This window comes from Panulirus ornatus, chromosome 13, assembly GCF_036320965.1.
Source record: "Panulirus ornatus isolate Po-2019 chromosome 13, ASM3632096v1, whole genome shotgun sequence".
Classification (NCBI taxonomy): Eukaryota; Metazoa; Arthropoda; class Malacostraca; order Decapoda; family Palinuridae; genus Panulirus; species Panulirus ornatus.
In genome coordinates, this window is record NC_092236.1 from 57,268,878 (window position 1) to 57,294,934 (window position 26,057).

The 26,057-nt window shown below is 41.3% G+C and overlaps 1 protein-coding gene across 3 annotated transcripts in view; it reads right to left on the reverse strand.

Moving 5' to 3' along the window:
• LOC139752928 (uncharacterized) overlaps positions 1–26,057 on the reverse strand; it is a 326,136-nt gene that overhangs the window by 242,137 nt on the left and 57,942 nt on the right. For 2 of the 3 annotated variants that reach the window (XM_071668998.1, XM_071668997.1), the window contains exon 2: positions 14,691–14,794. The gene's annotated coding sequence lies outside the window, so the exon portion shown is untranslated. Of the gene's footprint in view, positions 1–7,724; positions 7,917–14,690; positions 14,795–26,057 lie in introns of those variants that run through there. The other variant, XM_071668996.1, reaches the window with a different exon arrangement.

The window sequence follows — 26,057 nt, forward strand, 5'->3', positions numbered from 1 at the left end:
CGGTTTGCTTCCCATGACGCGTGGGTAAGCATGAAGTTGAGTGTCATGGGCGACCTGCTTGAGAACAACCCTAGACTACACCACCCGCTGGTATCTTACACCTCACCAGTCGCTCCTCACCCCTCACTTCAGTACATGCAATGAGACAGCGAGGCCATGAAGCTGTAACTATTATGAAATGAACAGTTGCGCTTGGCAATAAAGTGGGACGATGAATCATTCAGTGATAATGTATTCTTAACTGATAAAGGAAGATATAAGCACTTGATTAAGACTGCTATTCATGGAGAAGACTTGATAGACCTCGAGGGGCAAGGTAGACACTGGAGGAGGAAGAATGACACAAAGGATCTGGTCTTGACGATGATGATGTCATTTAAACTGTTAGACTAAAAGAGCTTCAAACAACGGCAGACTAAATATGACTCCAAGACTAACATTTAAAGAAGGCCTTGTCAATTCTGGGGAGATGGAGAGACTCTGTACACGAAACTTGACTGCTTGGTTGATCTCTATTTTTACGACGTATTGTGTCAATCTACAGGTTACGTCAGCCCTCCACGTCGTAAGTAAGTATCACTTACGAAGAGAATATCCCACGAGTGTCGAGCGAGGCGAGGACCTGGGTCTGTAAGGGTGGTGGTGAAGTCGTTCTTGTAGCCAGAGAGTTCCCTTCGGTCCTGAGCAAAACAGTGTCTTGTCAGAACTCGCTCCTCACGACCTAATTGGCTACAGATTCACTTGAGCACAACAGAGGAAACTGCAGGTGTTCTGTGGACCCCACGTAACAAGTATAGCAGTGAATGGTTCAAGGTTTTCCAACAGGAGGTAGTGGCATTCATGGAACTACTGGTGGGAGGTAGTGCTGGATGGCCACTTGAACTACATCAGTAGATGGCAGTGGTTTGAGGGGTAGTGGTGGGCTAGGAGCTCCCCACTGGAGAGTAGTGGTGGTGGTCCAAGGTTGTGGAGGGTAGGAGCGTTACAGTGCCTCTCAGTGGAGGGTAAAGTTGTCCCGATTTTGCTAGTAGGGGGTCCATTGGTCGTGTAGAGGCTTCCAGTGGGTGGCAATGACCATCAAGTCCTTTCAGTGGGTGGCAGTAGGAGTCTAAAAGTCGCCACCAGGTGATGGCAATGGTGGTCTACGGATCTCACTCCTGCAGGATAACGGTGATCGAACCCTCGACCAGGGAGGGTAATGGACCCGGGTGAGAGGGTTCAGTCCAGCAGACACTACCCCTCTAGCTCCTCCTCCCTCCTCCTCCTCCTCAATCTTCCCGTTACACGATTTTTTTTTGTCCTCCACTCCCTCCTCCTCCTCCTCCTACTCCCTCCCACCCTCTCTCTCTCTCTCTCTTTCTCTCTCTCTCTCCCTCTCCCTCACTCCCTCTCTCTCTCTCCTCTCGAAACCAGTTTCCGAGGCTTACCTAGCGTGTCCCCCCAGCACGGCACACGCGCCCGCCTATGAGGCCACTCGTAACACGCTCTTCTTTCAACATTTTCCTCTTTGTTTTCAAGACCAGTATATATATACTGCAGGCTTGAGAACTAGTTTATTCTTTGCCTCGCCACTGCTGCTGCCGGCCCAGCAAGACGTCCCACACAAGGTTTAACACAGAGTTTTATTTCTTAATATCCTGTTCGTCCGATAGATGAATTCTGATACTTCGTTAAGTAAGTAATGAACAACGAATACGAGTGTTTCCCAGAGTTCGCTTTCCTTTCGACTGTAAATTCTCAGCTTTGTGTAAAAGTGTGTTACACAAACGACAGATTAAAAATCTTCGCTCTTTTCACTTACAATGATTATAAATCGTATTTTGATATAACTGAATCATGAAGAAATTTCAGTCTATCAACTGCTATATTCCTCCGGCAGTGATATAGAAAGCTGTTTAGCTTACAGACACCTTTTTTCCCCAAGCAAGTTTGCATGTAACTATCAAAAAAAAAGATATAAGATCTGACGCTAGAACACGTTCAGGAGATTACAGTCTTGAATCTCATTCATTAGCATTATAATATAGATTCTTAAACCCATTTAAGTGCCTTTGAAAGTCCTTAAGCCTCTTCTCTAAAACTTCAACTGAACTAAATCGTTGACTTCGTCAGTGTGAGAGTGTGTCTGTCTGTCGCATTTCTTGTCGCCTTGACAAATGGAGCCGAAGAGATTACCAGAGACGCGCTCGCCAACTGTGCTTGCTTGTTTCTATTTGTCAGAGAGAGAGAGAGAGAGAGAGAGAGAGAGAGAGAGAGAGAGAGAGAGAGAGAGAGAGAGAGAGAGAGAGAGAGAGAGAAATCCACAGATACCACCTGCCTCAATTCAGAACCTCCACCCTCACCCCCCCAAGATGTGTCGGCCAAGAGGATTTGACATAGTGAAAGATGTTGACGATGCTTAAGGCTCTGAACTACTCTAGAAGGGTGTAATGTGTGTGTGTGTGTGTGTGTGTGTGTGTGTGTGTGTGTGTGTGTGTGTGTGTGTTTGCGTGCGTGCGAGAGTGTAACCGTGCGCATGTGTGCGTTCGTGTACATAATGTTAGATCAGGAAATTCAAGAAAAACATTTCCAGTATCAAATAAATTGCACATGCTTCTACCCATATACATATATATATATATATATATATATATATATATATATATATATATATATATATATATATATATATATATATATATATATATCAGTGGGAGAGTTCTTCACTTGAGTACCTTAGACCTGACCTTCCAGTTTCGTCAAACGACTTTTTAAACTTAACTCAGCCAACATCCAGCTGATCATACCATTCATCCTCGACTCCGGAACCACAACAAAAAGAAAGGTACTTCTTCCCATTTTCTCTTAACAAGAATCTTCGTCTTGGGTCCCCCTATTTTTTATTTTTTGGTGGGTGTCTGGCTGGTTTATCGTGGCATCTTTCGAGGAATTATTGCCCCTCGTCGACATCATTCAGCTAGTGTGTGTGTGTGTGTGTGTGTGTGTGTGTGTGTGTGTGTGTGTGTGTGTGTGTGTGTACCTGAAGATGCACCGAGATATAGAAGGCAGGAAGTACTGGAACATCGAACAAATCCAGGAGACGCTCTCCCAAGGAGAAGAATCCAAACATAAGAACCCTCTGAACACATCTACATCTATATAGCAAGTGTGCTGAGTGCTCCGTGGCTTCCAGTCACTGCTGTTACAGCTAAATGAGACGCACGCGTCCCCCCCAAAAAAAAAGGCCCAAGAGGTAATCAAAATGCGGAAAATGTACCTCTCCGAATTCTCATCCCTCTTGTTTTTATTCCACGCAGCTTGGAATTCATCGCTTAATTAGAATGAACGATGATTCTACTCTCAACAACACTCCTGCCCTCGGGGGATTTTTTCCTTCAGATCATTGAGGGTAAAAAAAAAAAAAAATAAGAGTGTACCGAACGCTTCTCTAATAGAATTGCTTGGAGGAGGAGGAGGAGGAGGAGGATTGAGGGTGTGGGCGGGTGGTGTGTGTCGGTCGGTAAAGAGGGGCGGAGGGAGAATGTGGAGTACGCTACCTGGAATATCTTCTTCACAAGTTCCTTACGAATCTCACTGCAGGCAGTACGATCTTTTAAAGGCAGACTCTTCTGTCATTATGATCTTGAAGGCTGAATTACTCTCTTCACAAACATACCGCCCCAGGTAACTATATTACGATGATACGAACACTTGTTCTTAAGTTCAATCTTAAGTTTATGGCAAGTTACGATGTTACTATGCACACAATGGAGCCAAGATACACATATACGAGGTTAAGAGGAGGAGCAACACGAATGTACGGCTCTCTCCCTGCAACACACTCATGGTAATTACAATGTATTTTTACAGGTCTCTCTATGGCTGTGTTTATACTATATTTCTGTGAGGAACTGCGATAGATGAAGGAGGAGGAGGAGAGGTACAGTGCAATTCCTATTCTCATGAGAGATGATCTATGTGCATAAAGAGACGATATCTTTCCGAAAATTGAATTTGAAGACGCTCAATTTTTGTTCCGTTTGGCGGTACATTTAGCAATGAAAGGGACTTTAGTTTAATAAATACTTTATCGTCTTTGACTCCGGATTCTGCTCGTAAATGGGAACGCTGGAGACAAGACATCGTGTTCTTAGCGAGGTTCTATCATCGTCAGCAAACACAAAGGAGCACCACGTCGTCGAAGCCCTCCACGCCTTAAAGAAGCCCACCTTACCCTGCCTTCCCGTGTGGAGAGTAGCAGTCTCGAAGCTGCAGGAAACCTATACGAGAGTTATGTAATTAGCTAACTACTTCATCCTTGGCCATGATCTCAACTGCTACTATCGTATGATAACCACTTCGTTGTGAGAGGCCCATGTAATGCCTCTCCTCTTCAGAAGGAAGTTGTGTGTGTACATGGGAAGGACAGATAACAAGAGACCTGATGGTCTATTACGAGGCCACCTGCTGGAGGACAGTGAATAAGAAGGCCAGATAATATGAGACCTGATGGTCTATGACGGAGGTATCTGCTGGAGGACAGTACATGGGAAAAACATATAACAAAAGACCCGATGGTCCGTGATGAGGTTACCTGCTGTAGTATTCTGAAAAGTTTAATGGTCGAAAAGATGTGCATGAAGGAAGAAGACTTTCCTTTACCGAGTTTTGCACACAAGGAGGCCAATATAGTTCTCATTTCCGCGCACATTAATGCCACATTTTCCCATGAAATATTATAGTGCGTTCAAAACACTCAGAACGCAATCACTGGCGAATCTGTGCTAATTTTGGGATTCTGGATCCAACCAAATCCACGGTCTTGCTTGCTCAAAGGGCATGTATCCGTCATGATACATGGTCTAAGGGGTTTAGGGTGTATGTATCCGCCATAATCCAAAAACCTAGAGGACTGTACAAACAGACAGACAAACACACACCCACCCATCCATCTACACACACACACACACACACCTACACACACACACACACCCACACACACAAACACACCCACACACACACCCACACACACACACAAACACACCCACACACACCCACACACACACACACACGATGGCGATCCAAATCACACGACCTCCTGTACTTTACCCTGATATAGCCACCACCTCTCCCCCTATCACATCAGGGTCTGATTACGAGACATATTCCCACGATTCATAATCTGTTTCCTGCTGGCCAGACAGTCTGCGGAAACCCCTTCTTCATCACCCGAGTAAAACACGGGTTGATAACATCATCAAAGCTTCGTAGATGTAGGAGGGTGACTTTGTAGAACACACACGAAATTGGCCTCATTGTCTGAGCAAGGAATTGCTTTGATTATCTCTTTTTTCCCCCCCCCACGTCTTTCTAAAACTAAATAATTCTTTATATTCAGTATTAGCATAGGAAAAAAAACCGATGTCATTATGGGGTAAGTTTACTAACTTGGCAAAGAATAAACTACATTTCCGAAAGTAATCTAGTTCACGCTGAACATTGATTAAAACGAAGATATGAAAAGTATATATCTTTTATATATACAGACATGAATGCTGAATATAAAAAAGACACTATGTATGTCTTTTGTGCACACTACCAGTACATATATTCTCATGGAATTTAATTCTAATATTTTGCTAGAGTCTATTTACTGATATTTAAGTGTGATATTTGCTCGAGTGTATTCTATCTACACCGTAGGGGGGTTTCTACCCCCCCGCCCCCCTCCCCACCTCTTCCTTTTTTGACGACATACACGAACCTCAGGAGACCTGACTGACGTGGGAGGCATCACCGAGCAAACAAAGTTTCCCATCCAATTTATCTTTTTGAACTTGTCGTCGCTACATTCCATTGGGGGGAACCTTGCCTCAAATTTCATTATAGGTGTCTTCGTCGTATCTTGTTACTCACGGCAGAATGCCTGATTATATATTTACAAGATTTTACTGTCACTTTCTCTGCTTTTGGTAAAACCTATTTGCATTTTATCTGGGGAAGAGATTGTTAGGTATGAGACTTCGAGACATCTTTATGAAGCAGGGTAGTTACAGGCGTGTGCCCTCCATAAGGACACATCATTTAAGAAACTCGAAGGAATAAATTTTCACAGGTTAAATGATTTTCTTTTTTTCTATCTATAATATCTATTTTCGAGTGGGATGTCTAGTGTATATGATTTTGGCGACTTTGCATACGATGCACTTGTAGATATTCGAAGCGTTGTTAGGGTACAGTTTATCACTTCGATGAGAGTTCAAGACACATTTTGTATACTTCAAAATATCTCCATAACATGGGAAGGAAGGAAGTCACTTATCTGTCATACTTATCATTTCTATCAGACGATTATAGTTCTCTTACGCGGTAATGATAGAAAATTACCCATGATAGCCCACGTCTCGTCTTATTAAGAAATCATGAAATTTAACTGAACAATTTCTCGTGATAATCAACTTACGGATTCCTTGTTTTAGGTAAGCTTACCTCACTAAGGGAGTCTTAAGGTAAGGCCTTAGAGAGTGAACATCCCTCCCTAAGTTATTCTAAATCACTACGTTGATCTCTCTCTCTCTCTCTCTCTCTCTCTCTCTCTCTCTCTCTCTCTCTCTCCCTATTCCAAGGGTGGTTCTCCATTCCTTGAGGCAAGTAGGGTGTCACACTATAAAGTATACCTCGTCTCCCTGTAGACCTGTTACTCCCTCTCTCCCTCTGAAGCTGACCCATCTCTTCCCATAAGTACTTCCATACTCTATATGGCATTACTACCTTCTTCAAACCAGCCATTCGTTCTGAATATGGCAGTTCTACAGGACATGGTTATCTTAATACGGTCCTCCAGCAGATAATATTGATACACAGACCAGCAGGCCTTCGGATGTCTTTGGGTTTTCATGTATGATTTGAACCTCCTGCTTTAGTCACCTGTCTACATCAATATAGAGTGAAAATTTAGGATACTGTTCCCCTCCTTCAGTTGAAAACTTCGTCATAGACCATCAGGTCTTCTGTCACCTGTCTCTATAATGTCCTTTAGCATATTCCTTCGCAACAGACCATCAGGTCTTCTGTCATCTGTCGTCACTATGGACTGACCTCCAGCAGATGATCTTCTCATAAACCACCATATATATGCCCTATGTCCCTTCCATGTACTGTCCCAGCAATTAATCTCAGAAAACAACTCTATCTTCTATCATCTGTCCTTCCCATGTACCGTATTTCCCGCGCATAACCTCGTCAGAAGCCATTATATCTCCTACCATCTGTCTTTTCCCCACGTACTCCCATGAACCCCACCATAATTAACCACCTTATTACCCAACTACAACACCCCTTCTCCTGGAGCAGGCCTTTCCCTACTTACACAAGACACCTTACTAACCAACCACCCCCCCACGAACGTCCACTCATGACCATAGTCTTCGTCAGGTAGGTCCTCTTCCTCCTCCCCTGCTCACCTCAATGGCATGGGGCTGCGTCCAGCAAGCGGGGTTTGGGGACAAGTCCTTAACGAAGCCCTGATTATTAACCCTCGGCAATTACGTGAACAAAAGGTCAATCATTGTTAATGTCTCGTGTGTCATGCGACCAATGATTCGGCAAAGGGGAACTAAATTTCCTAGTCTTTTCTACGCTTCTGAAGGCGGGATGGTCATACGTCCGTTTTAAACGCCTAATCTTACAAGGTCATTTGATGCAAACGACGAAAAGAAAGAAAAAAAAGTATATGCGAATCTCACCTTTCTTACGCTCGACTAGTAGGTCCTCTCTGAGATGTAGTCACTCCATACTTCAATCTCTTAACACCACTTAACTATCATTAACGAGCGCTTTAGAACGGTCGTTACGGCCAGCTTGGTGATGGTATAACAAGCAGTCACTGAAGGGTCCACCGGCGGCCACACACACACACTATCGTATCCCCTACCACAGCCAAGAGAGCACTGAGGCCATCTTTTTTGACAACCTCACTGCACACGTGGCTGCCTGATGCTGCCGCCCAAATTGTCGTACAGTGAATTTTATTAACATCAACATTTCCTAAAGAGTCGTATCAATCAGCCGTTAATCATTTTCATTTATTGAGAAAAGAGACAATTCTATATTTCAAAACGTACAGTGAGAAAGGAAACGTTTCTAAACTTTTATTTTGATTCTTATCGTACGTCGCGTTGAAGTTTCCAAGCTCTTTTATATTTCCCAACGAGTCAAAGCCAATTTGCAGTTTTAATTCGTACTTTCTGTGTAGCTGATGTGATCCTTTGCCGCTGTGTGCAGCAGTGTGGAAAGTGGTAGTTTAGAAAATAGTTTATCGAGCAAACAGTCGTATCTTTGTACAGTACACACACACACACACACACACACACACACACGGCTTGGATACACCCATATGCGCACATGCACATATACACAGACAGACATACAGGCAGACAGACATAAGAACACATACGTGTTTACACAAGCTAAGTATAGATATAGAACAGAAAGGGAAGAAATATATGCAAAATATTAATGTATATGAACTGAGAAGTATACAAACGCAAATTCATATAAATTTACCATTATATAGATATATGAATTCAGACAGATTCAAAAGGATATAAACGTATGAATTCATACGAATTTAAAAGTATATAAAATACAAATCTACATAAACATAAAGATATATGAATATATAATTTCATATAAGTATATAGATACGTGTAAGCAAAACATATTAACAACCAATATAAATCCTGAGTTGGTCTTTGAGTTTTCTTTGCACAGATGTATTTTAAAAGAACGCGACGATAGATATCTAATATCTAAAAGAACGCATTTTTCTTTTTTTAGCTTAAATAATTAGATATCAGTTCTTACCAGTGGCTCCACGAACCGCACTGCCGGGAGATGGACGAACGCACACGGTGGGAATGAACTGAACATGAGGGATACTGAACGAATGATAAGGTAAACCACTGAACGAATTTTAAAGTAAACTACTGAACGAATTACAAGGTAAACCACCAAACGAATTATAAGGTAAACCACTGAACGAATCATAAGGTAAACCACCAAACGAATTATAAGGTAAACCACTGAACGAATTATAAGGTAAACCACCAAACGAATTATAAGGTAAACCACCAAACGAATTATAAGGTAAAGTACTGAACAAATCATAAGGTAAGCTACTGAATGAATGATAAGGTAAACCACTGAACGAATGATAAGGTAAACCACTGAACAAATTATAAGGTAAACAACTAAATGAATCATAAGGTAAACCACCAAACGAATTATAAGGTAAACCACAGAGCGAATTTTATGATAAACCATTGAATGTACACTAAGGTAAATCAAAACACTGAAATTATGCTAAGCCTTTGAACATATGCTAAGGTAAACCTCTGAACATACACTCAGGTAAACCCTGAAATTATGCTAAGGTAAACCAAACCCTTGAACATATGCTAACGTTAACCCTTGAGCATTTGATAAGATAATCCACTAAGCCTATGCTAAGGTAAACCCCTAAACGTATGCTAAGGGAAACCCCCGAACGTATGCTAAGGTAAACCCCTGAACGTATCCTAAGGGAAACCCCTGAAAGTATAATACGGTAAATATGCTAAGGTGAACCCATACCCCTTGACATATATTGAAGTAAACCCCGTGAAATCATGTTATAGTAAACTCCTGAACGTATGCTAAGGTAAACCCCTGAACGTATGCTAAGGTAAACCACCCCTGAACATATACTAAGGCAAACCCTTGAACGTATGCCAAGGCAAACCCGATGGGAAACTCTCGAACGCCGAGCTGGCTGATTAACCCTAGTGGAACGCCCTAAACGCACCAATAAGGAGCGTGGTTCCCTCTATCCTTTCTTCACTTCGTTCTCCATTTACCAGCGAGGATGGGGAAGAGAATCCTTTATGGCAATGACAGTGCAGGTCCTATTGTCATGAGGGAGCAGCCAACGTGGGAAGGATATCCGAACGCCAGTGACCGTAGGATCTCCTGTGCCAGTCAGAGGAGGGAGAGAGAGAGAGAGAGAGAGAGAGAGAGAGAGAGAGAGAGAGAGAGAGAGAGAGAGAGAGAGAGGTTGATCGACTCCATAGTGTTAGTGATGAGGTGGGCTGTAATCCTCGAACGATGTCATGTGTAGTTAACCAATTGTAACTGCTTGTTTGACTGGTGCGATGAGGTAATTCTATGCTCTGGAGGCACCAGCTATTGAATTTCATGTACTATCAAACAACTTAGTAAACATAATGTTCGCTTGTTGACCTCGTCAAACTGGCTCACAAACTACGTGGTTATGATGAAGTCACCCTCGATTCCTTCATATGATTCAACTATCCATTAAGACCATAAGCTCTCTTCCCAACCCCCAATAGGGTCTATCAGGACCATAGAGACTGTAATGAGAAAACCATTTAAAATACAAATCTTATGGGGCTGTTAAGCACTTTCTTCCTCCTTAACTTGTGTGCAAAAGTAAGAGAACGTTAAGCACGATTTTCTTCAGAATATAAAGACACTGAAGAGAATTACGGACATAGATCATACGGTCAGACTTTCATGGGACAGAGGCCACGATGAATTACCATGGTCTGTACACTTAGACTAACTGTGGTCCAGTCCACAGACGAAAGTTACCAAATTATACATCCAATAGAGTCAATAGACACACGAACCATGATCCAGTACACAGATTAACAATCTAACTATAATCCAGTACAAAGACTAACAATTGAATCATGATCCACTACACACATTGATAATCTAACTCCGATCCAGTAGACAGACTAACAAATTAACCATAATGTACAACTCAGACGAACAATCTAACCATGATCCAATACACAAACAATCTATCTAGTCAATCCACCTTGTTCCTCTTTGCCCAATCATCTGTCGAGGACCATTTCAGACTTCAACTGCTCGAACACCACGAACGGAGCTTCGGCCTCGACAGCCACGTGAGAGGGGAACGCTCTCTGGCTTAAAACCGATTCGCCTCTGATGGCAATAACGCCCAAGGAACAATGCCAATCATTCCCGTTTTCTTGAACTATTCAACAGTCGTATACGACTCGCATTTTCTTTCCCCTCCTCCTCCCACTACCGGCGCCTCGAAGCGATATACTCACCGTCTCAGACCTGACAGTGTCTATAAGTCCCTTGCCGCAATAACTGTTTTCCAAAACACCAGCGAAAGGTATCATATCAGGCGATAATGGCGTCTTCCTCCCAACCACGATTAGCCTGTGGTTTTGGGCTGTGCTTTTGGAAGGGGAGGAGGACGGGGACGGAGGAGGCGGAGGAGGACGGAGGACGGAGGAGGCGGAGGAGGACGGAGGACGGAGGAGGCGGAGGAGGACGGAGGAGGACGCGGAGGAGGCGGAGGAGGAGGGGGATATAGTGGTCGTTGTTAGCTGTCTGAAGGAGGGGGTAGGGGGAGGGGGGGGGGGGGGTCGTCGTTCCCGGGGCGCACCACCCACTCGACGAGGTGGACGTGAGGCCGGTCGTTGCGAGACGACACATGACCGCGAAATATAATGATATCGGGAAGTCTTCGGGACAAGACGAACTGGGTCGTGGCGGTGAGGGAATTACTGTGTGGATGAGTGTCATTCCTAGTCTGGTTTATGATACGTGGTTGGTCTGGCGATGATGATGATGGTGGTGTTGCTTGCTGGTAACTGTGGTGCACTGCCAGGAAGGAGGGAGGAAGAAACAAAAATGATGTATCACTAATAGCATCGCCGGTAATTGTCTCAACATTAACATAAGCAAAGCATCTTCACTTTCATCGCTGATAAAAACATCACGTCGGTTATCAGTACCATATATATATATATATATATATATATATATATATATATATATATATATATATATATATATATATATATATATATATATATATATATATGTGTGTATATATTCTACAGAAGGCGAGGCATTTTCTAAATAGGTAACGTCATACCAATGGTTTTTTAGATGTTGGTTATAATACAGGTGGAGAAAATGACGGTTGCAGTACAAGAGGAGGAGTATGAGGTGAATAAAGTACATAATACAGGATGAGGAGACAGCCAGGGTCATAATACAGTAGGGGGAGAGGGCGAAACGTTATAAATGGAAACAATTTCGCTCCTACGAACAATTTCTGTTTTTCTTTTTTTATGTTTTTCTTTACCTTAAGCTTCTTCCCTACTGCTGCAGTCGCTGAAGAAGGGAGTCCTGGAAGGGCAATGGTATTTCCTACCTGGAGCTAGACAGGCCGCAAAGAGCTCCCTGAGGGTGGACGATCATGTGGCAATTTATGTTCTTGTAAACTTCCTGTTACGAGGGGTTCAGGGTCGTCAGGTGGTCGAGGTAAGTCACTGGACGGCGGGAGTCAAAAGTCTCAGGTTTTGCATTGATATGTGAGACATGTTTCCCTGAGGAGGAGGACGTGGGAGTACATGGGAAGGACAGATAACAGAAGACCTGATGGTCTATGACGAGGTTATCTGCTGGAGGACAGCACATGGGAAGGACAGATTACAGAAGACCTGATGGTCTATGACGAGGTTATCTGTTGGAGGACAGTACATGGGAAGGACAGATAACAGAAGACCTGATGGTCTATGACGAGGTTATCTGTTGGAGGACAGTACATGGGAAGGACAGATAACAGAAGACCTGATGGTCTATGACGAGGTTATCTGCTGGAGGATAGTAATACACTGAGAAGTCAGATACAAAACAACAAAATACCTGATGGTCTATGACAGCAATACATGGCAGTACATGGGAAAGTCAGATGAAAGACGAATGATATGGAACGAGATTATCTACTGAAGGACAGTAATAGCTTCCTGAAATATTACTCTGTTTAGATAGAAGCAGGATAGCAAAGCAGGAGGAGGAGGAGGAGAAAGAGATGGATTAGTGAGGTGGATGAGTTAGGAAGGAAAATATATGACGAAGAGTGGTGATACAATTCTATATTTATCTGTCTTATAGAAACGTAAGTGAAATTGGCTAGTCTCATCTATCCACGTCGGTAGAAATTCTTCAACTCAGTAGTTATGATAAGGATGAAGGTATATTCCGTCATCCCTGTTTACCAATTGAGGAGGAGAATCTAAGACACTCACTCCAAACGTCTCCTTAGTTCTATTTCTTGCTCTCATGGTTTTCCATTCTTCAAAGACCTCCCTAGTTTCCTTCACTTCTGCCAAAGGACATTATACTTTGTGAATGATTTCTATTATTCACTGTAACAATATCACCAATGAATTATACATCGAGGAAATAAGATATCGGGTAAGACACTCAAATCTGTTTCAATGAACGATGATACACAATATAGTTATCTGTATAGCAATTGAAGTTCGTTTTCTATGATGCGACGTTGTGTTTACAGAAAACGGTGATGAGATTGTCTGAAAAAGATGTCAAATGTGTTTTGCATTTCATTCATTCTCGCACTAGACTCTCGAAAAAGATTTTTTTCTTTCAGTAGAAGCACCTGACTTCAAGTAAAGTTAGAAATTTCCTCAAACTCTTGAGAGGTTAACAGAATCAATTTTGCTCGCGTAGGTGTACATAAACTTTAGAATTATATTAAACAGACAACTTTCATCTCTTTCTCATGGTAAGAATAACTTGGACTAATTGTAATCAGTATTACCTCAATATATTCTACGAGTTGTATATTCCTAAAAAAAAAGTCCGAGACTTACTTACAGAGACTCTAATGAATGTGTGAAAATAGTATCTAATTTCTAATAATATTAATGAATGTGAAAGTTGTGTTCAATTTTACCGTGATATAACAACCTAAACGAGTAATTCATACAATAATTATTACTAAAATTATCATATCTGATTTAAGCAAAGTGCCTAAATCAAAACTTCACAATTATATGTAATTTTCTCTGAAGTAAATGAGCACAAACATCATGTACGAAAATCAAGTACATATAATGAAATTAATCATGTAGATTAGACGATGAAATCTAAGGTGTAAATCCATATGGAAATCTTCCATAGAATACCCAGAGAATCTATAAGTAAATCTTTCATAGAATATCTAGGGATTATTTTAAGAAATATGTCTTTATATAAGATATGAATCTGACTTTATATGGAAGAATTGTGATGACGCTCAAGCGATAAAGAAGTATCATAGTTACTCATAAATAAACGACAATATTTACGTTTTTTCTTTTAGATCCTTCGTAGAAAATGTAAACTTTTGAAGGATAACTATACTAATGAGTCTTTCACCTTTCTATTTATGATTCAAATTCGATCAGTCGTTTTAATTGTAAGGTGAATATCAAAAGTAGTGGGTAAAGCTGTCAAAGCGAACCAGTAGTGAGCTGCAAGAGTGAAGAACCAGAGCTTTAGAATAAATTACTCACCTTTTTATTCTTCTTATTTAAGGTAACCTACCTACGTATACCTATTCATGATTGGCCAATTTAGACCCGTGGTAGCATTTGCCACTAAAAAGATCACCGAGATTAAGTCATATTTTCTGAAAGGCTTGAGTAATCATTCTCCTTTCACTATCATTCTATGATCCCTCTGAATCTATTCACTATTTTCACATATCGAAACTCCTGTTTCGTTTCTTCAATCTCAGTTAAAGGATGGAGTAGGTAAGAGGACCACGGTCTGCTAGCGAGCACTTGTAACCAAGAGATTAACTGTCTTACCTGGTGAAGATGTACGGCGATCCGCTTCTCTCGTCTGTCCTAGGGCTCAGGATCCGTCCATCCGTAGATTTGCTGATTTGAACGCCCTGAGTTCCCTTCGCGTTCTGAGGAAGTGTAAGTGACATCTGCTATATATCAAAAGAAGAACGTTTATATATATATATATATATATATATATATATATATATATATATATATATATATATATATATATATATATATATATATACACTAGTGAATTAAATGCAAAGCCATCCATACTCGCTGTGCAACAGGGGTAGAAAATATATATATAAAAAAGATAGGCTTGTGAGTGGTAGTCGATTTAACCAAACCCTCGCAGCCTCATCCATGATATGTCATCAACACTTGTTACGGTTCCCTTTGCCAGACCCTCTCTCCCAATCTCCTCTTTTCCTCTGACAGTGCGCTGTCCCTCACCACGTCCCCGAAGCCCCATCGTTCTAACCAGAGGATTTATATATGTACAGTATCGGGGTTCGACTCCCCGTCTGTTCGCGCGTGCGCAAAGCTTCATTCTTCCGGCGTTATAGTGAACTATGGAGCCAAGTAATGTTGCGTGTGTATTGTACGTTGCTTTTGCGATAATATATATATATATATATATATATATATATATATATATATATATATATATATATATATATATATATATATATACACACAAATAGGTAATTTCAGATAATCATAGACAAACACACATACAGACAGACTGACAAACACAAAAACAGTAATAAACAATTAGAATAAATCCAACGCTGTGAGCCAGATAATTATGCTTCCCTAATTTCAAGTATATCATTATAATGGGATCTGATGACACATGGTTGTAATTTAGGGACATTAATGAGATGATTCTGATGTCACATACATTATTCCCTGCAACCTGTGTGACTAATGTATGTGGTTGAGAGACGAGTGCAAATAGGCCGGGGGTGATCATGTGTTTTGTATCTACCTGCAGAATGCACCTCTTCAGTGTTTTCTTTGTAGTACATGTCTTGCATCTTCTTATGTCTCTCTCTGTCTGTCTCTGTCTGTCTGTCTGTCTGTCTCTGAATTCGTTCATCTCCCCCTCCTCTCTCTCTCTCTCTCTCTCTCTCTCTCTCTGAATTCGTTCATCTCCCCCTCCTCTCTCTCTCTCTCTCCTCTCGCTCCTCCCTCTTTATATCAACCTCCCTCTCCCTGCATCTTTTTCTTTAGGGCTGTGTCATCTGTGTAAGGATGAAAAAAAAAAGGAGAGAAAGAGAAGGGAAAAAAAAATCTAATTTAATAACACGGTTCTCAAAGGCACGGTGCGAGGCTATCAGTTGCTTTGATGTTATTTATAGTTCGGGTGCGAGAAAGTGCCAAGCCACAGTTACAAGATACTCGAATATCCTAAACCTGGATATCCTAATCTACGTCTTTATCGTCCTTTGATTCTTCATGGTCGTTGTGGCCCAGAAGGGCTATAGATGCCAGATTCGTTGTTAAGATTTTTAGGTCAATTTTTCTTTTAGTATAAAACATTTAAATCTTCGGGATATTCAAAATATTCCATCATTTGGTTTCAAATCACAGAATTGTATTCGGTTCGCTAGGTCCTTTTCTAAAGATGGCAGTGTGTTCCGAGTCGAATTCAAAGTTTGTATTCACTGTTGAAAAGGTTATCTATGCATGTATTATCAACTGTACTTTGTAATCATGTATTTCTCCTGTATGGGAAATAAGTTCTATATCCTAACCTTTCTATACGACCATACAGTCTAATTCAATCTGCATGCTACCTGTATTCAAGGAGTCATAAAGCAGTTTATTCTATTCACTCACTACTCTTATACTATTAAGAGAGTACTTCTTTAATCTATTTTCTAATAAGTCTCTTTGGTTGAATTCATGAAGTCATCTATTTCGAATCATACAAATCTTTGATATTTCATGTTTGTTCGTCTGTATCTTCTTACAAAGTTCTCTGTCACAATAAAAGGAGCAAATGCTTCATAAAACCGTAGTCTACATCACGTCAGAAAGGGTTTCGCCACGAACGTATGAATCTACATCAAGGCATAAGAGCTTCTGCTACAATGCGCTACCTGGCGATACAGATCTACGATGTAGTAATGTAGTCTACATTACACCAGGGGATTCTTCGTGAAAGCACACGAGGCCAGACGATGATATATGAACCCATTTTACGCTACATAATTCTACAACAGAAAGCCAAACACTATACCTTATGATAAAGATTCCTACATGAACGTATACCATCTGGACCTATATATTACACCACGAGGTTGTACAATAGAGCAAGAAACAATATCCTTTATGGTATGGAGACTAACACCACGTCACTAGAATCTACAACATGATATTGAAGTCCACACAGAGGTATACAGGAACTTATGTCACACACTTTATACTTATACTTTAACACGAGAGCCTACGAGAGTACAGGAACCTTTTGATAACATCTAACACCTTATGTAGGATCCAACACCACATATTTAAGATCATTGGCCTCAGAAATGTATTCGCCAGTAGAAGTGGCTTCTGTGAGAGAGAAAAGATACCTCAGTGCTTGACACACACGTAGACCTTATACGCTCTTAAGTAGTTCACATCAGCCCAACCCGCCCAGTTACTGACATGAGAGAGAGAGAGAGAGAGAGAGAGAGAGAGAGAGAGAGAGAGAGAGAGAGAGAGAGAGAGAGAGAGAGAGAGAGAACACGAGCGTGTCTCTCTCATTTCCGAAATGGTGTAGGATTCAAGATGAGGAGGATTCGTTCCTTCGCGTTGCAGTGGGTTAGCCTCATGAGGTCAATTTGTGGTCGGCGATATACAGGGGAAAATCGAGTTAAAGTCGACCTGAGGAGTGAGTGAAGTCGCTGCCATACGACAAATAACTGGATGGATGTAGGTGGGGTTGTGGGGGAAGACCCGTGGGTGAGGTAGCGTGGGTATGTGTGTGTCACAAGTGTATGTTTCGACCTGGTAGTTGGCGAATGTGGTCTGCTTGGTGGGTTTTGCCAGGTCGACCCGTTGGTAAATCGTACCTGATCTCTGGCGATTACACTCACGTTGCTCTCTCTCTCTCTCTCTCTCTCTCTCTCTCTCTCTCTCTCTCTCTCTCTCTCTCTCTCTCTCTCTCTCTCTCTCTCTCTCTCTCTCTGACCAGGGAGGTATGAGTATAACCCATTCTGTCCTGCCTGGGTATCAGCAGGAGGATTGGAGACGACCGCTAAGTTGGCCAGCACTTCAGTGGCTGTCGAGTCTCACTACTTTAGCCCAGGTTAGCTGTCTTTTCCTTCTGCCAAACCCACAGGCGGGATGATGGCTTTTAGGCTTTCAGTCTCTCTATCTCACATACAACACTTGACAACACGTAACTCACATCATTCGTTCTTTGTATCTCTTGATTTCCCTGCGGTGAGAGCTACGCGCTAGACCTGCTTTGTAGCAAAATCTTGTCTTTAGAACGCTTAAAAACTATCTCTCTCTATACGGGTTATGAACTTAACCCAGCCCTTAGACAAGCAATGTACCTTCAACACTCATGATCTTGAGGTCAAAGAAAGAATTTAAATTCTATATTAACTGGACAGGGCTCTTTAAGAACAGTCTATGGCTATCCGAAAGAAATATCCGGTGTATAAACCTCTCTTTCCCTCAAGGCAACGTAGCGTTAACAAAAAGTGTGTTGACTGGAAACGTATTCAGCGTTTTCAAGAGGATCCAAGCAAGAGTAAAGAAAGTTAGAATCTTGATCAGCTTTGATTCCACGTAAAGCTACGTCTTGAGTATTGGATCCCATATAAAACCACTTCTTGAGACTTGCATCTTACATAAAACCCCGTCTTGAGCACTGGATCCCATTCAAAGCCACTTCTTGAAAAATTGGATCCCATTCAAAGCCACATCTTGTGTATTGGATCCCTTGTAAGGCCGCGTCTCGAGTATTGGAAACCACATAAACTCACGTCTCGAGTGTTAGATTCCATAATATCTTCCATGAAGTCTCGCCAGCATTCCCCCCAAGGCGCTGTTGTTTTTCTCGGATCATATTGTTAAACATAACCTTCAGGTGTTTTTTCCTTTACTCCCTATGTAAGAAGATATACCCAACCGACCAACAAAGGGCTCGGGTTCTCTATGAAAATAAGAGAATGATGTTATCATACGAGAAATAAACAACATAATTCTTCTGAGTTTTCTTCTTCGAAAATAAATCACATTTAGGCATGAATTTGATGGATGTATTCCTTCCTAACTGATTGGAAGGAGCCCAAGACGCGAAAAGGACAACCTAAGCAACACTAGTTTTAATATCACTTATTTACCACTCTCGCCAACACCAACACTGTAACTTCTCCACCACTATCATCACCACTTCCACCACCTACGTGGCTGGACTAGCGGAATCATCTGTGAAGTTAAACACAACTTTGTATCCTCTTCCTGTTTTTCTATCTTGTGTTACCACGAGGATTTAGACTCTCTCTCTCTCTCTCTCTCTCTCTCTCTCTCTCTCTCTCTCTCTCTCTGAGTCTTTCTGTCCGTCTGTCTGTGTGTCATTCTGTCTGTCTGTGTGTCTTTCTGTCTGTCTAACCATCTGCCTTTCTCTCTCTCTCTTTGTCTATCTATCTGCCTCTCTGTCTGTCTGACTGTGTCTGTCAGTCCGTCTGTCTATCTGTCTGTCTGTCTGTGTCTGTCTGTCTGCCTGTCTGTCTTCTCCCCTCACCACCCTCGCCAGAGAGCGCCACCCTCACTCACTTTTCCTTCGCTCGTTTCCCCTCATTGGGTCCTTCGCCTCCCGCTGTTTTGCTTAGACCATTTTTGAGTTCCAATATCAGGTTTCCCGGTGTTACACAATACCTTTTACCATTCCCGCTGCAACCAATATTTGGTGGTGGTCGTGGTGTTGTGTGTGTGTGTGTGTGTGTGTGTGTGTGTGTGTGTGTGTGTGTGTGTGTGTGTCTGGTCTTTCACCACCCACCTCTCTCTCGTCACTTTCTGTCACCCTTTATTTCTTTCCTTCTTTATAATTTTCTTCATCCTTCTCTCTCCCCCTTTTAGCTTCTTCTCTCCTCTCTGTTTGTATTCTCGTCTTTCCTCGGTTTTCTTATCTTTTGTAGTTATTTTCCTATTCACTTTTTTTCGTGTGCTGTTCTCCTTTTTCTGTCTTGTTCCTGTGGTACGTTTCATAGTTTCGTTGTTTTCTCTTCTGTCTGCATTCATCTCGCGTCCATTTTCCCTAATTCTAAGCTCTCCCTTCCCAACCTCTCTCTCTCTCTCTCTCTCTCTCTCTCTCTCTCTCTCTCTCTCTCTCTCTCTCTCTCTCTCTCCTCTCCTTGCCCTCCCTCCCTCTCTCTCTCTCTCTCTTCTCTCTCTCTCTCTCTCTCTCTCTCTCTCTCTCTCTCTCTCTCTCTCTCTCTCTCTCTCTCTCTCTCCCTTTCCAGCACCACAATCTTTCCTCCCTCGGCCACCAAACACTACCATTACTCTAACAGGCAAGGCAGTAAAAGAATATATAAAAAAAAACAACAACCGGATTTATCAGTGAACCATTGTAGTTTGTGTGTGTGTGTGGGGGGGGGGGGGGAAGAGAGAGAGAGAGAGAGAGAGAGAGAGAGAGAGAGAGAGAGAGAGAGAGAGAGAGAGAGAGAGAGAGAGAGAGGCTTGAAATGTCCATAGCCTCGCCCAGGGTCGAAATCCCCGGTGAGCGAGACAGGCCTGCCAACGATAACACAGGAGAGTCATGTCATACATAACTGATGTTGGTGATGTTGGCAACAGTGGCCATCATGCACTTGTAACGCGTGAGGTCCCGGTGGGCTAATTATGAAAATGGTGTGCAATTAGACCGTCTAGTGATTTATAGTTGAATTATGTGTCGGTTGCAAGCGACCTCCCCCCCCCACCCTCCCCATATTGCACAAAGGGTGTGGGATAATGAGATGTGTTCACACTAGTATTGAACTGTTAGTCATATGCTAACTTTAGTGTAGTGTGGATGATGATTAGGATTTCTAGAGTAGTTTTCTGGTATATAATTATGTGTATGATTATGATGATTCCTTTGAAGGCAACACTTGTGTAGTTTTTTGTCTTAGATAAGAATAAATGCAAATAACAACTATATGTACTTAAAGAAACAGAGAAACTTACAAATACAGATATATATATATATATATATATATATATATATATATATATATATATATATATATATATATATATATATATATATATACAGTACAGGAACAAGGACGTAGGTACAGATACACAGACAAATAAATGAATTATGCACACACACACACACACACACACACACACACACACACACACACACACACAGAGGGACACAGAAAAATCTTGTTCACCTTTTGAGACAGCAGCAGCAGCAGACAATTAAATGTTTAAATAACACGAATTACCTTCAAGCTATGTATATCGCTGAGTCTGAGAGGAAAATGTAATTATAGGTGAAACGCCATTTCAGGTAACTGCTTTTTCTCTTTTTCAAAAATTCTATAAAAGCAACGACTATGATAGACTCAATGTCGAGGGAATGTTAGAATATTACTCCTCATATTAGTCATTACAAAAAAAAAAAAAAATACACTTTTAACACGTTTTTATTTCTCGTAATGTACGCATAGATAATCAAATATAATTAGATCACATAATTATATTGGTAATTGTTCTTGCCTCGCACACTTTGTATAAAATTTCTCAAGCCACCCAGAACATGGAATTACCTTAGGATACCATTTGATTACATAATTATTTTGGCAATTGCACTTGCCAGAAACACACACCTACACACACACACACACACACACACACACACACACACACACACACACACACGTTCCATTTGCGAGCCACACAGAACACAGAATTACTTTAGGATGAGAGGGTTGCGTGCTGGGCCCAGCAAGACGACAGCCAACACGAGAACTGGTGTTACCCTACCAGCTTATCTGGCGGTCAAAAGCTTTGCTGTTTTAATTAAATAACCCACGAAAGTGATGGCTGCGTGCGGGGGAGGGAGGGAGGGAGAGAGAGAGAGAGAGAGAGAGAGAGAGAGAGAGAGAGAGAGAGAGACTCCGGATTCTCAGCTGATCCATACCAAATACTGACCACCACTGCCCACCCCCCCCCCCCCCAATGGTAAAAAAAAATAAAGGTTATTTCTTTTTTGCGTTTTGTTCCAAAACGCTGGGAACCCGATACTGAGCCTCAAAAAAGGCGCATAAACAAGCAGTTGGAGGGCGATTGGAACTGATACGAGAGAGAGAGAGAGAGAGAGAGAGAGAGAGAGAGAGAGAGAGAGAGAGAGAGAGAGAGAGAGAGAGTTTTAATCTTCTTAGTAAGAAGGACACAGGAAAACTTTAAGAGCGAGATGAAAAGTTTTGTTCAACATTTCCAAAGTTGGTGTGTGTGTGTGTTTGTGCGTGTTTTTCTTTTCTTCGTGCGCTCCTGGTGGTTGGTGGTGGTAGTTAGTTAGTGGTGGTAGTTAGTGATGGTGGTAGTTAGGTAGTGGTACTGGTAGTTACTGGTTGGTGGTAGTAGAGCCGGTGATTATGGCAGTGGTTACGGTAATCACAATAAAACATATGAAATATCACTTCTCTTTTGTCTTAACCTAATTGCACCGTCCAGGTGACTAGTTTCCTAACAGTTGATGATTTCGTTGATGATCGTACAGCCTGTGGTGTATCCCTCTCACCTCTATAATTGGCTGGAGGGATTTGGCTGTCAATTTGGTGTATGGGATCTGACTCCTCCTCCTCCTTAGGAAAGCTACTGGTAATGGGATATTAATCAAAGCGCCTCCTCGTGGCGATCAGGTTTTGACCCAAGCCTCCTCCATCTACAGCACCAGGCTGTACTAGGAACAAGGGCTGGTCTAGGGCTGGTACTAGGGCTGGTCTTAGACTCCCAGTGAGTAAGTCTGTAGGTAATTTCAGGGGGACGAAAATAGAAAATGAGGGTAATAATCTGATATGCAAATATAGAATTAAAATTATAGAATAACTTCTTAATGTAATTTGGGTCTAATTAGTATCAATTTAACTCAGAGATCAAGGAGTAATTGGGAGATATAATAAAGATAATTGATTCTCATTATTTTCTGTTTGGTTGAATATGATTTTGGTCTTTTGTTACTAGTATTTGTTCATCCCAGAAATCAAGGAGTGATTGGGAGAGATAATTCAAAGATAATCAAAGATAATCAAAGATAATCATTCCTCTTATTCCATTCTACTCATCAACTCACACTCATCTCTACCTCTCCTCCCAGGCATGACCAGTTGTGGTATAGCACTCTATTGGTACAACCAGGACGTCATTGACGATAGGGATGTTCATCACCTCCGTCAATAGGACAGACCACACACTACGACGCTTTAATGAGATGCCAGCTACCTTAGAGGGCGAGAGGGAGTGAAATATGGAGGGGAGGAGGAAGGGAAGGGAGGGAAATTATTTATATATATATATATATATATATATATATATATATATATATATATATATATATATATATATATAGCATCATTTATCAGACAATACATGTGATATGTGGTGGCCATGTTGGGTGATGGTCTATTGTATGAATATCATTTGTGGAAAAAGAAACTCAATCATTTCCGTTATAGCTATTATAAAATATCAAATACAATTGTTCTACATTGAGCGAATGATTTGATTGCCTATGTGAAATGCCACATTCATTTCAAACCTAAATATTTGCTCGATAGGGATGGTGGATGATGCTAGTAGAAAAAAAAGTGATAGTCTATGGAAAATGTGGGTATGATATTCTTTGAGGAAGAAAGTTGATCGGTTGGGATATGCATCAGCTGGGCTGATATGTATTCATTCTGTTATACTTGTTGTGTAATTGTAATCGTCTCCTCAGTGCTAATCACTCACTAAAGCTAAGCATTAACAAGTGTTATTGTGTGTCTGTATATATATATATATATATATATATATATATATATATATATATATATATATATATATATATATATATATATATACATATAATGTTTGGTCTCTCCATCCTCGGCGCCTTCACACAAGCAGAGATAATCAACCAACTTGGCAATAATGTCCTGTCGCAAGCTGCTGGCCCAACTGGTGGCGCTTCTTGGGTACATGTTTTATCTTTTTCATCTCCCACGTAGAGACGCAGTTTCCCTGGCGTCAAGAAGAATGGCTTTCCCTCCTCGCTAAGCCTAGGAGGCTTGCGTGGAGTGGGTGGTGGTTATAGACTACTGGGAAGGTGGGGGTCGAAGCCGTGATTGAAATTCCTTCCCACCGCGGGTTAAGGAGGTTAGAGAACAGAAAAAAAAGAGGGGGGGGGAGTTCGGTGGCAGAGGTTGAGAAGACAGGCCGAGTAGAGAGAGAGAGAGAGAGAGAGAGAGAGAGAGAGAGAGAGAGAGAGAGAGAGAGAGAGAGAGAGAGAGGAGAGGCTTGAGCTGCTCCAGTACCGGAAAAAGTTTGGATTGAATAGGTCGACGAAAGAGGTCGAGAAAAGAGCTTTGAGAAAAGAGGTCGGATACAGAAGTTGGAGACTTTGGTACTGAAGGAGAAATTGGCACACACACACACACACACACACACACACACACACACACACACACACACACACACACACAGGCCTCCGTGGTGGTTCGAATCCTGCTCCCGGCAGCAGGTCCACAGTCCGCCTAGGTGTTCATCCTTCCCTACAGGGTAAATGGCATAGGCTAGGGTGTGTGTATGTGTGCATACACACGTATGAATAAAGACATGGTATACATAAACAAGGATAAAAAGACGTGGGAACATGAGTGTAAAACCCTCTCCCTGTAAGAAACAAATAGTAATTAAAAAGGATTCACACACACAATTACAGACTCATCATATACTCGGTTTAAAAGCTTTCCACTCCACCAACAACCATTAAATGGACAATGACAAACTGAAAAAATACTCGATTCAGTTAATGCATTTTTCATATTTACCTAAGATATGTTGTTTCAGGTAAGGAACTTTTTTTCACAAGTAGAACATAATGGTAACATAAACCTACACATTATGTGTAAAAGTCTGCTTAATGTTCCTTTCGTCCCCTCTTATATACACTGTTCCTTTCGTATATACATTGCTAAATAAATGTTTAAGACATGATGCCACGTTCGAGACTTGCAACATCCAGCACTGTTGCCTGAGTTTGTGGACTGGATAAACAAAGGCGAGGAGGTATGTATACATGGAGAGCTAGCTGAAGGCACTATTCAGTCACCATGGAAACACCTTTAATTCAGCTTCTCTTTTCTTTTTTTTTTTAGCGTTTCATATGAAGGGAATATGAAACGAAGCGTGAGGTATTTTTCTTACATACGTTCCATATAAAGCACCGACATGTGAAGACTATTTTATCATATCTATACAGTGTTGATTATCTATACCATTGGCTGTGAGGGAGAGAGGGAGCTTCCGAATACCTCTAGATACCATGTCCAGGCACTTGAATACTGCGCAGTGATATTAACCTCCAAAATCCCCTATAAAATCCCCCCTCCAACATTATCACTCTACCTCCAAAATATTCTTCTACTTCCGCGTTACAGCATTTCTGTGTATAATTCTCTCCCCAGCATTAATCACCCTCCCTTTAATATCATATTTTATATCATTTTTATCATTACCCCCCTCCCCCCCCCATTCTCCAACACCCTCAACAATACCTTAACAATTCTCCCTCAAATCCGCTCATATAATCATCCATAGTGACTCTATTTTCTATAAACAACGTCATGTAAAATCGTATTTGAATTTCATAATTGCCGCTGTTATCTAAGATTTGCCATTCAACACCTATTCAAATACTACTCATTATTTACAAACAGTGGCTTTAATCTGCTCTTTAAACTCATTCATCAAGACAAATCATAAATATAGTTACTTAAACATCTTTTATTTTCTTTATTATAACATTGAAGATAAGGAAAAGGGAATTATATCTTATCGAAAACCTTTAGATTCTATCAATCTTCAACACGCAATTATTTTTATAAGGAAAAGGTACATAAGTATCAAAAAAAAAGGATTAAAAATTAAGTAAAATGGCAATTATACGCCTGCAGCCCGTCAGGCAGGGTATTGAGGCGCCCATTTTGAGCTCAAATGTTGCCATAACATGGTCAGAAAAATATTGATTAAGCAAGATAAAAGTATATATTTCTTAGGAAACATTACTTGTTTTTACCTCCAAAGCTCTTTTTCACGTATAGAGCTCTTTCGAACACTTTGTAATATGATTAACAGAGAGAGAGAGAGAGAGAGAGAGAGAGAGAGAGAGAG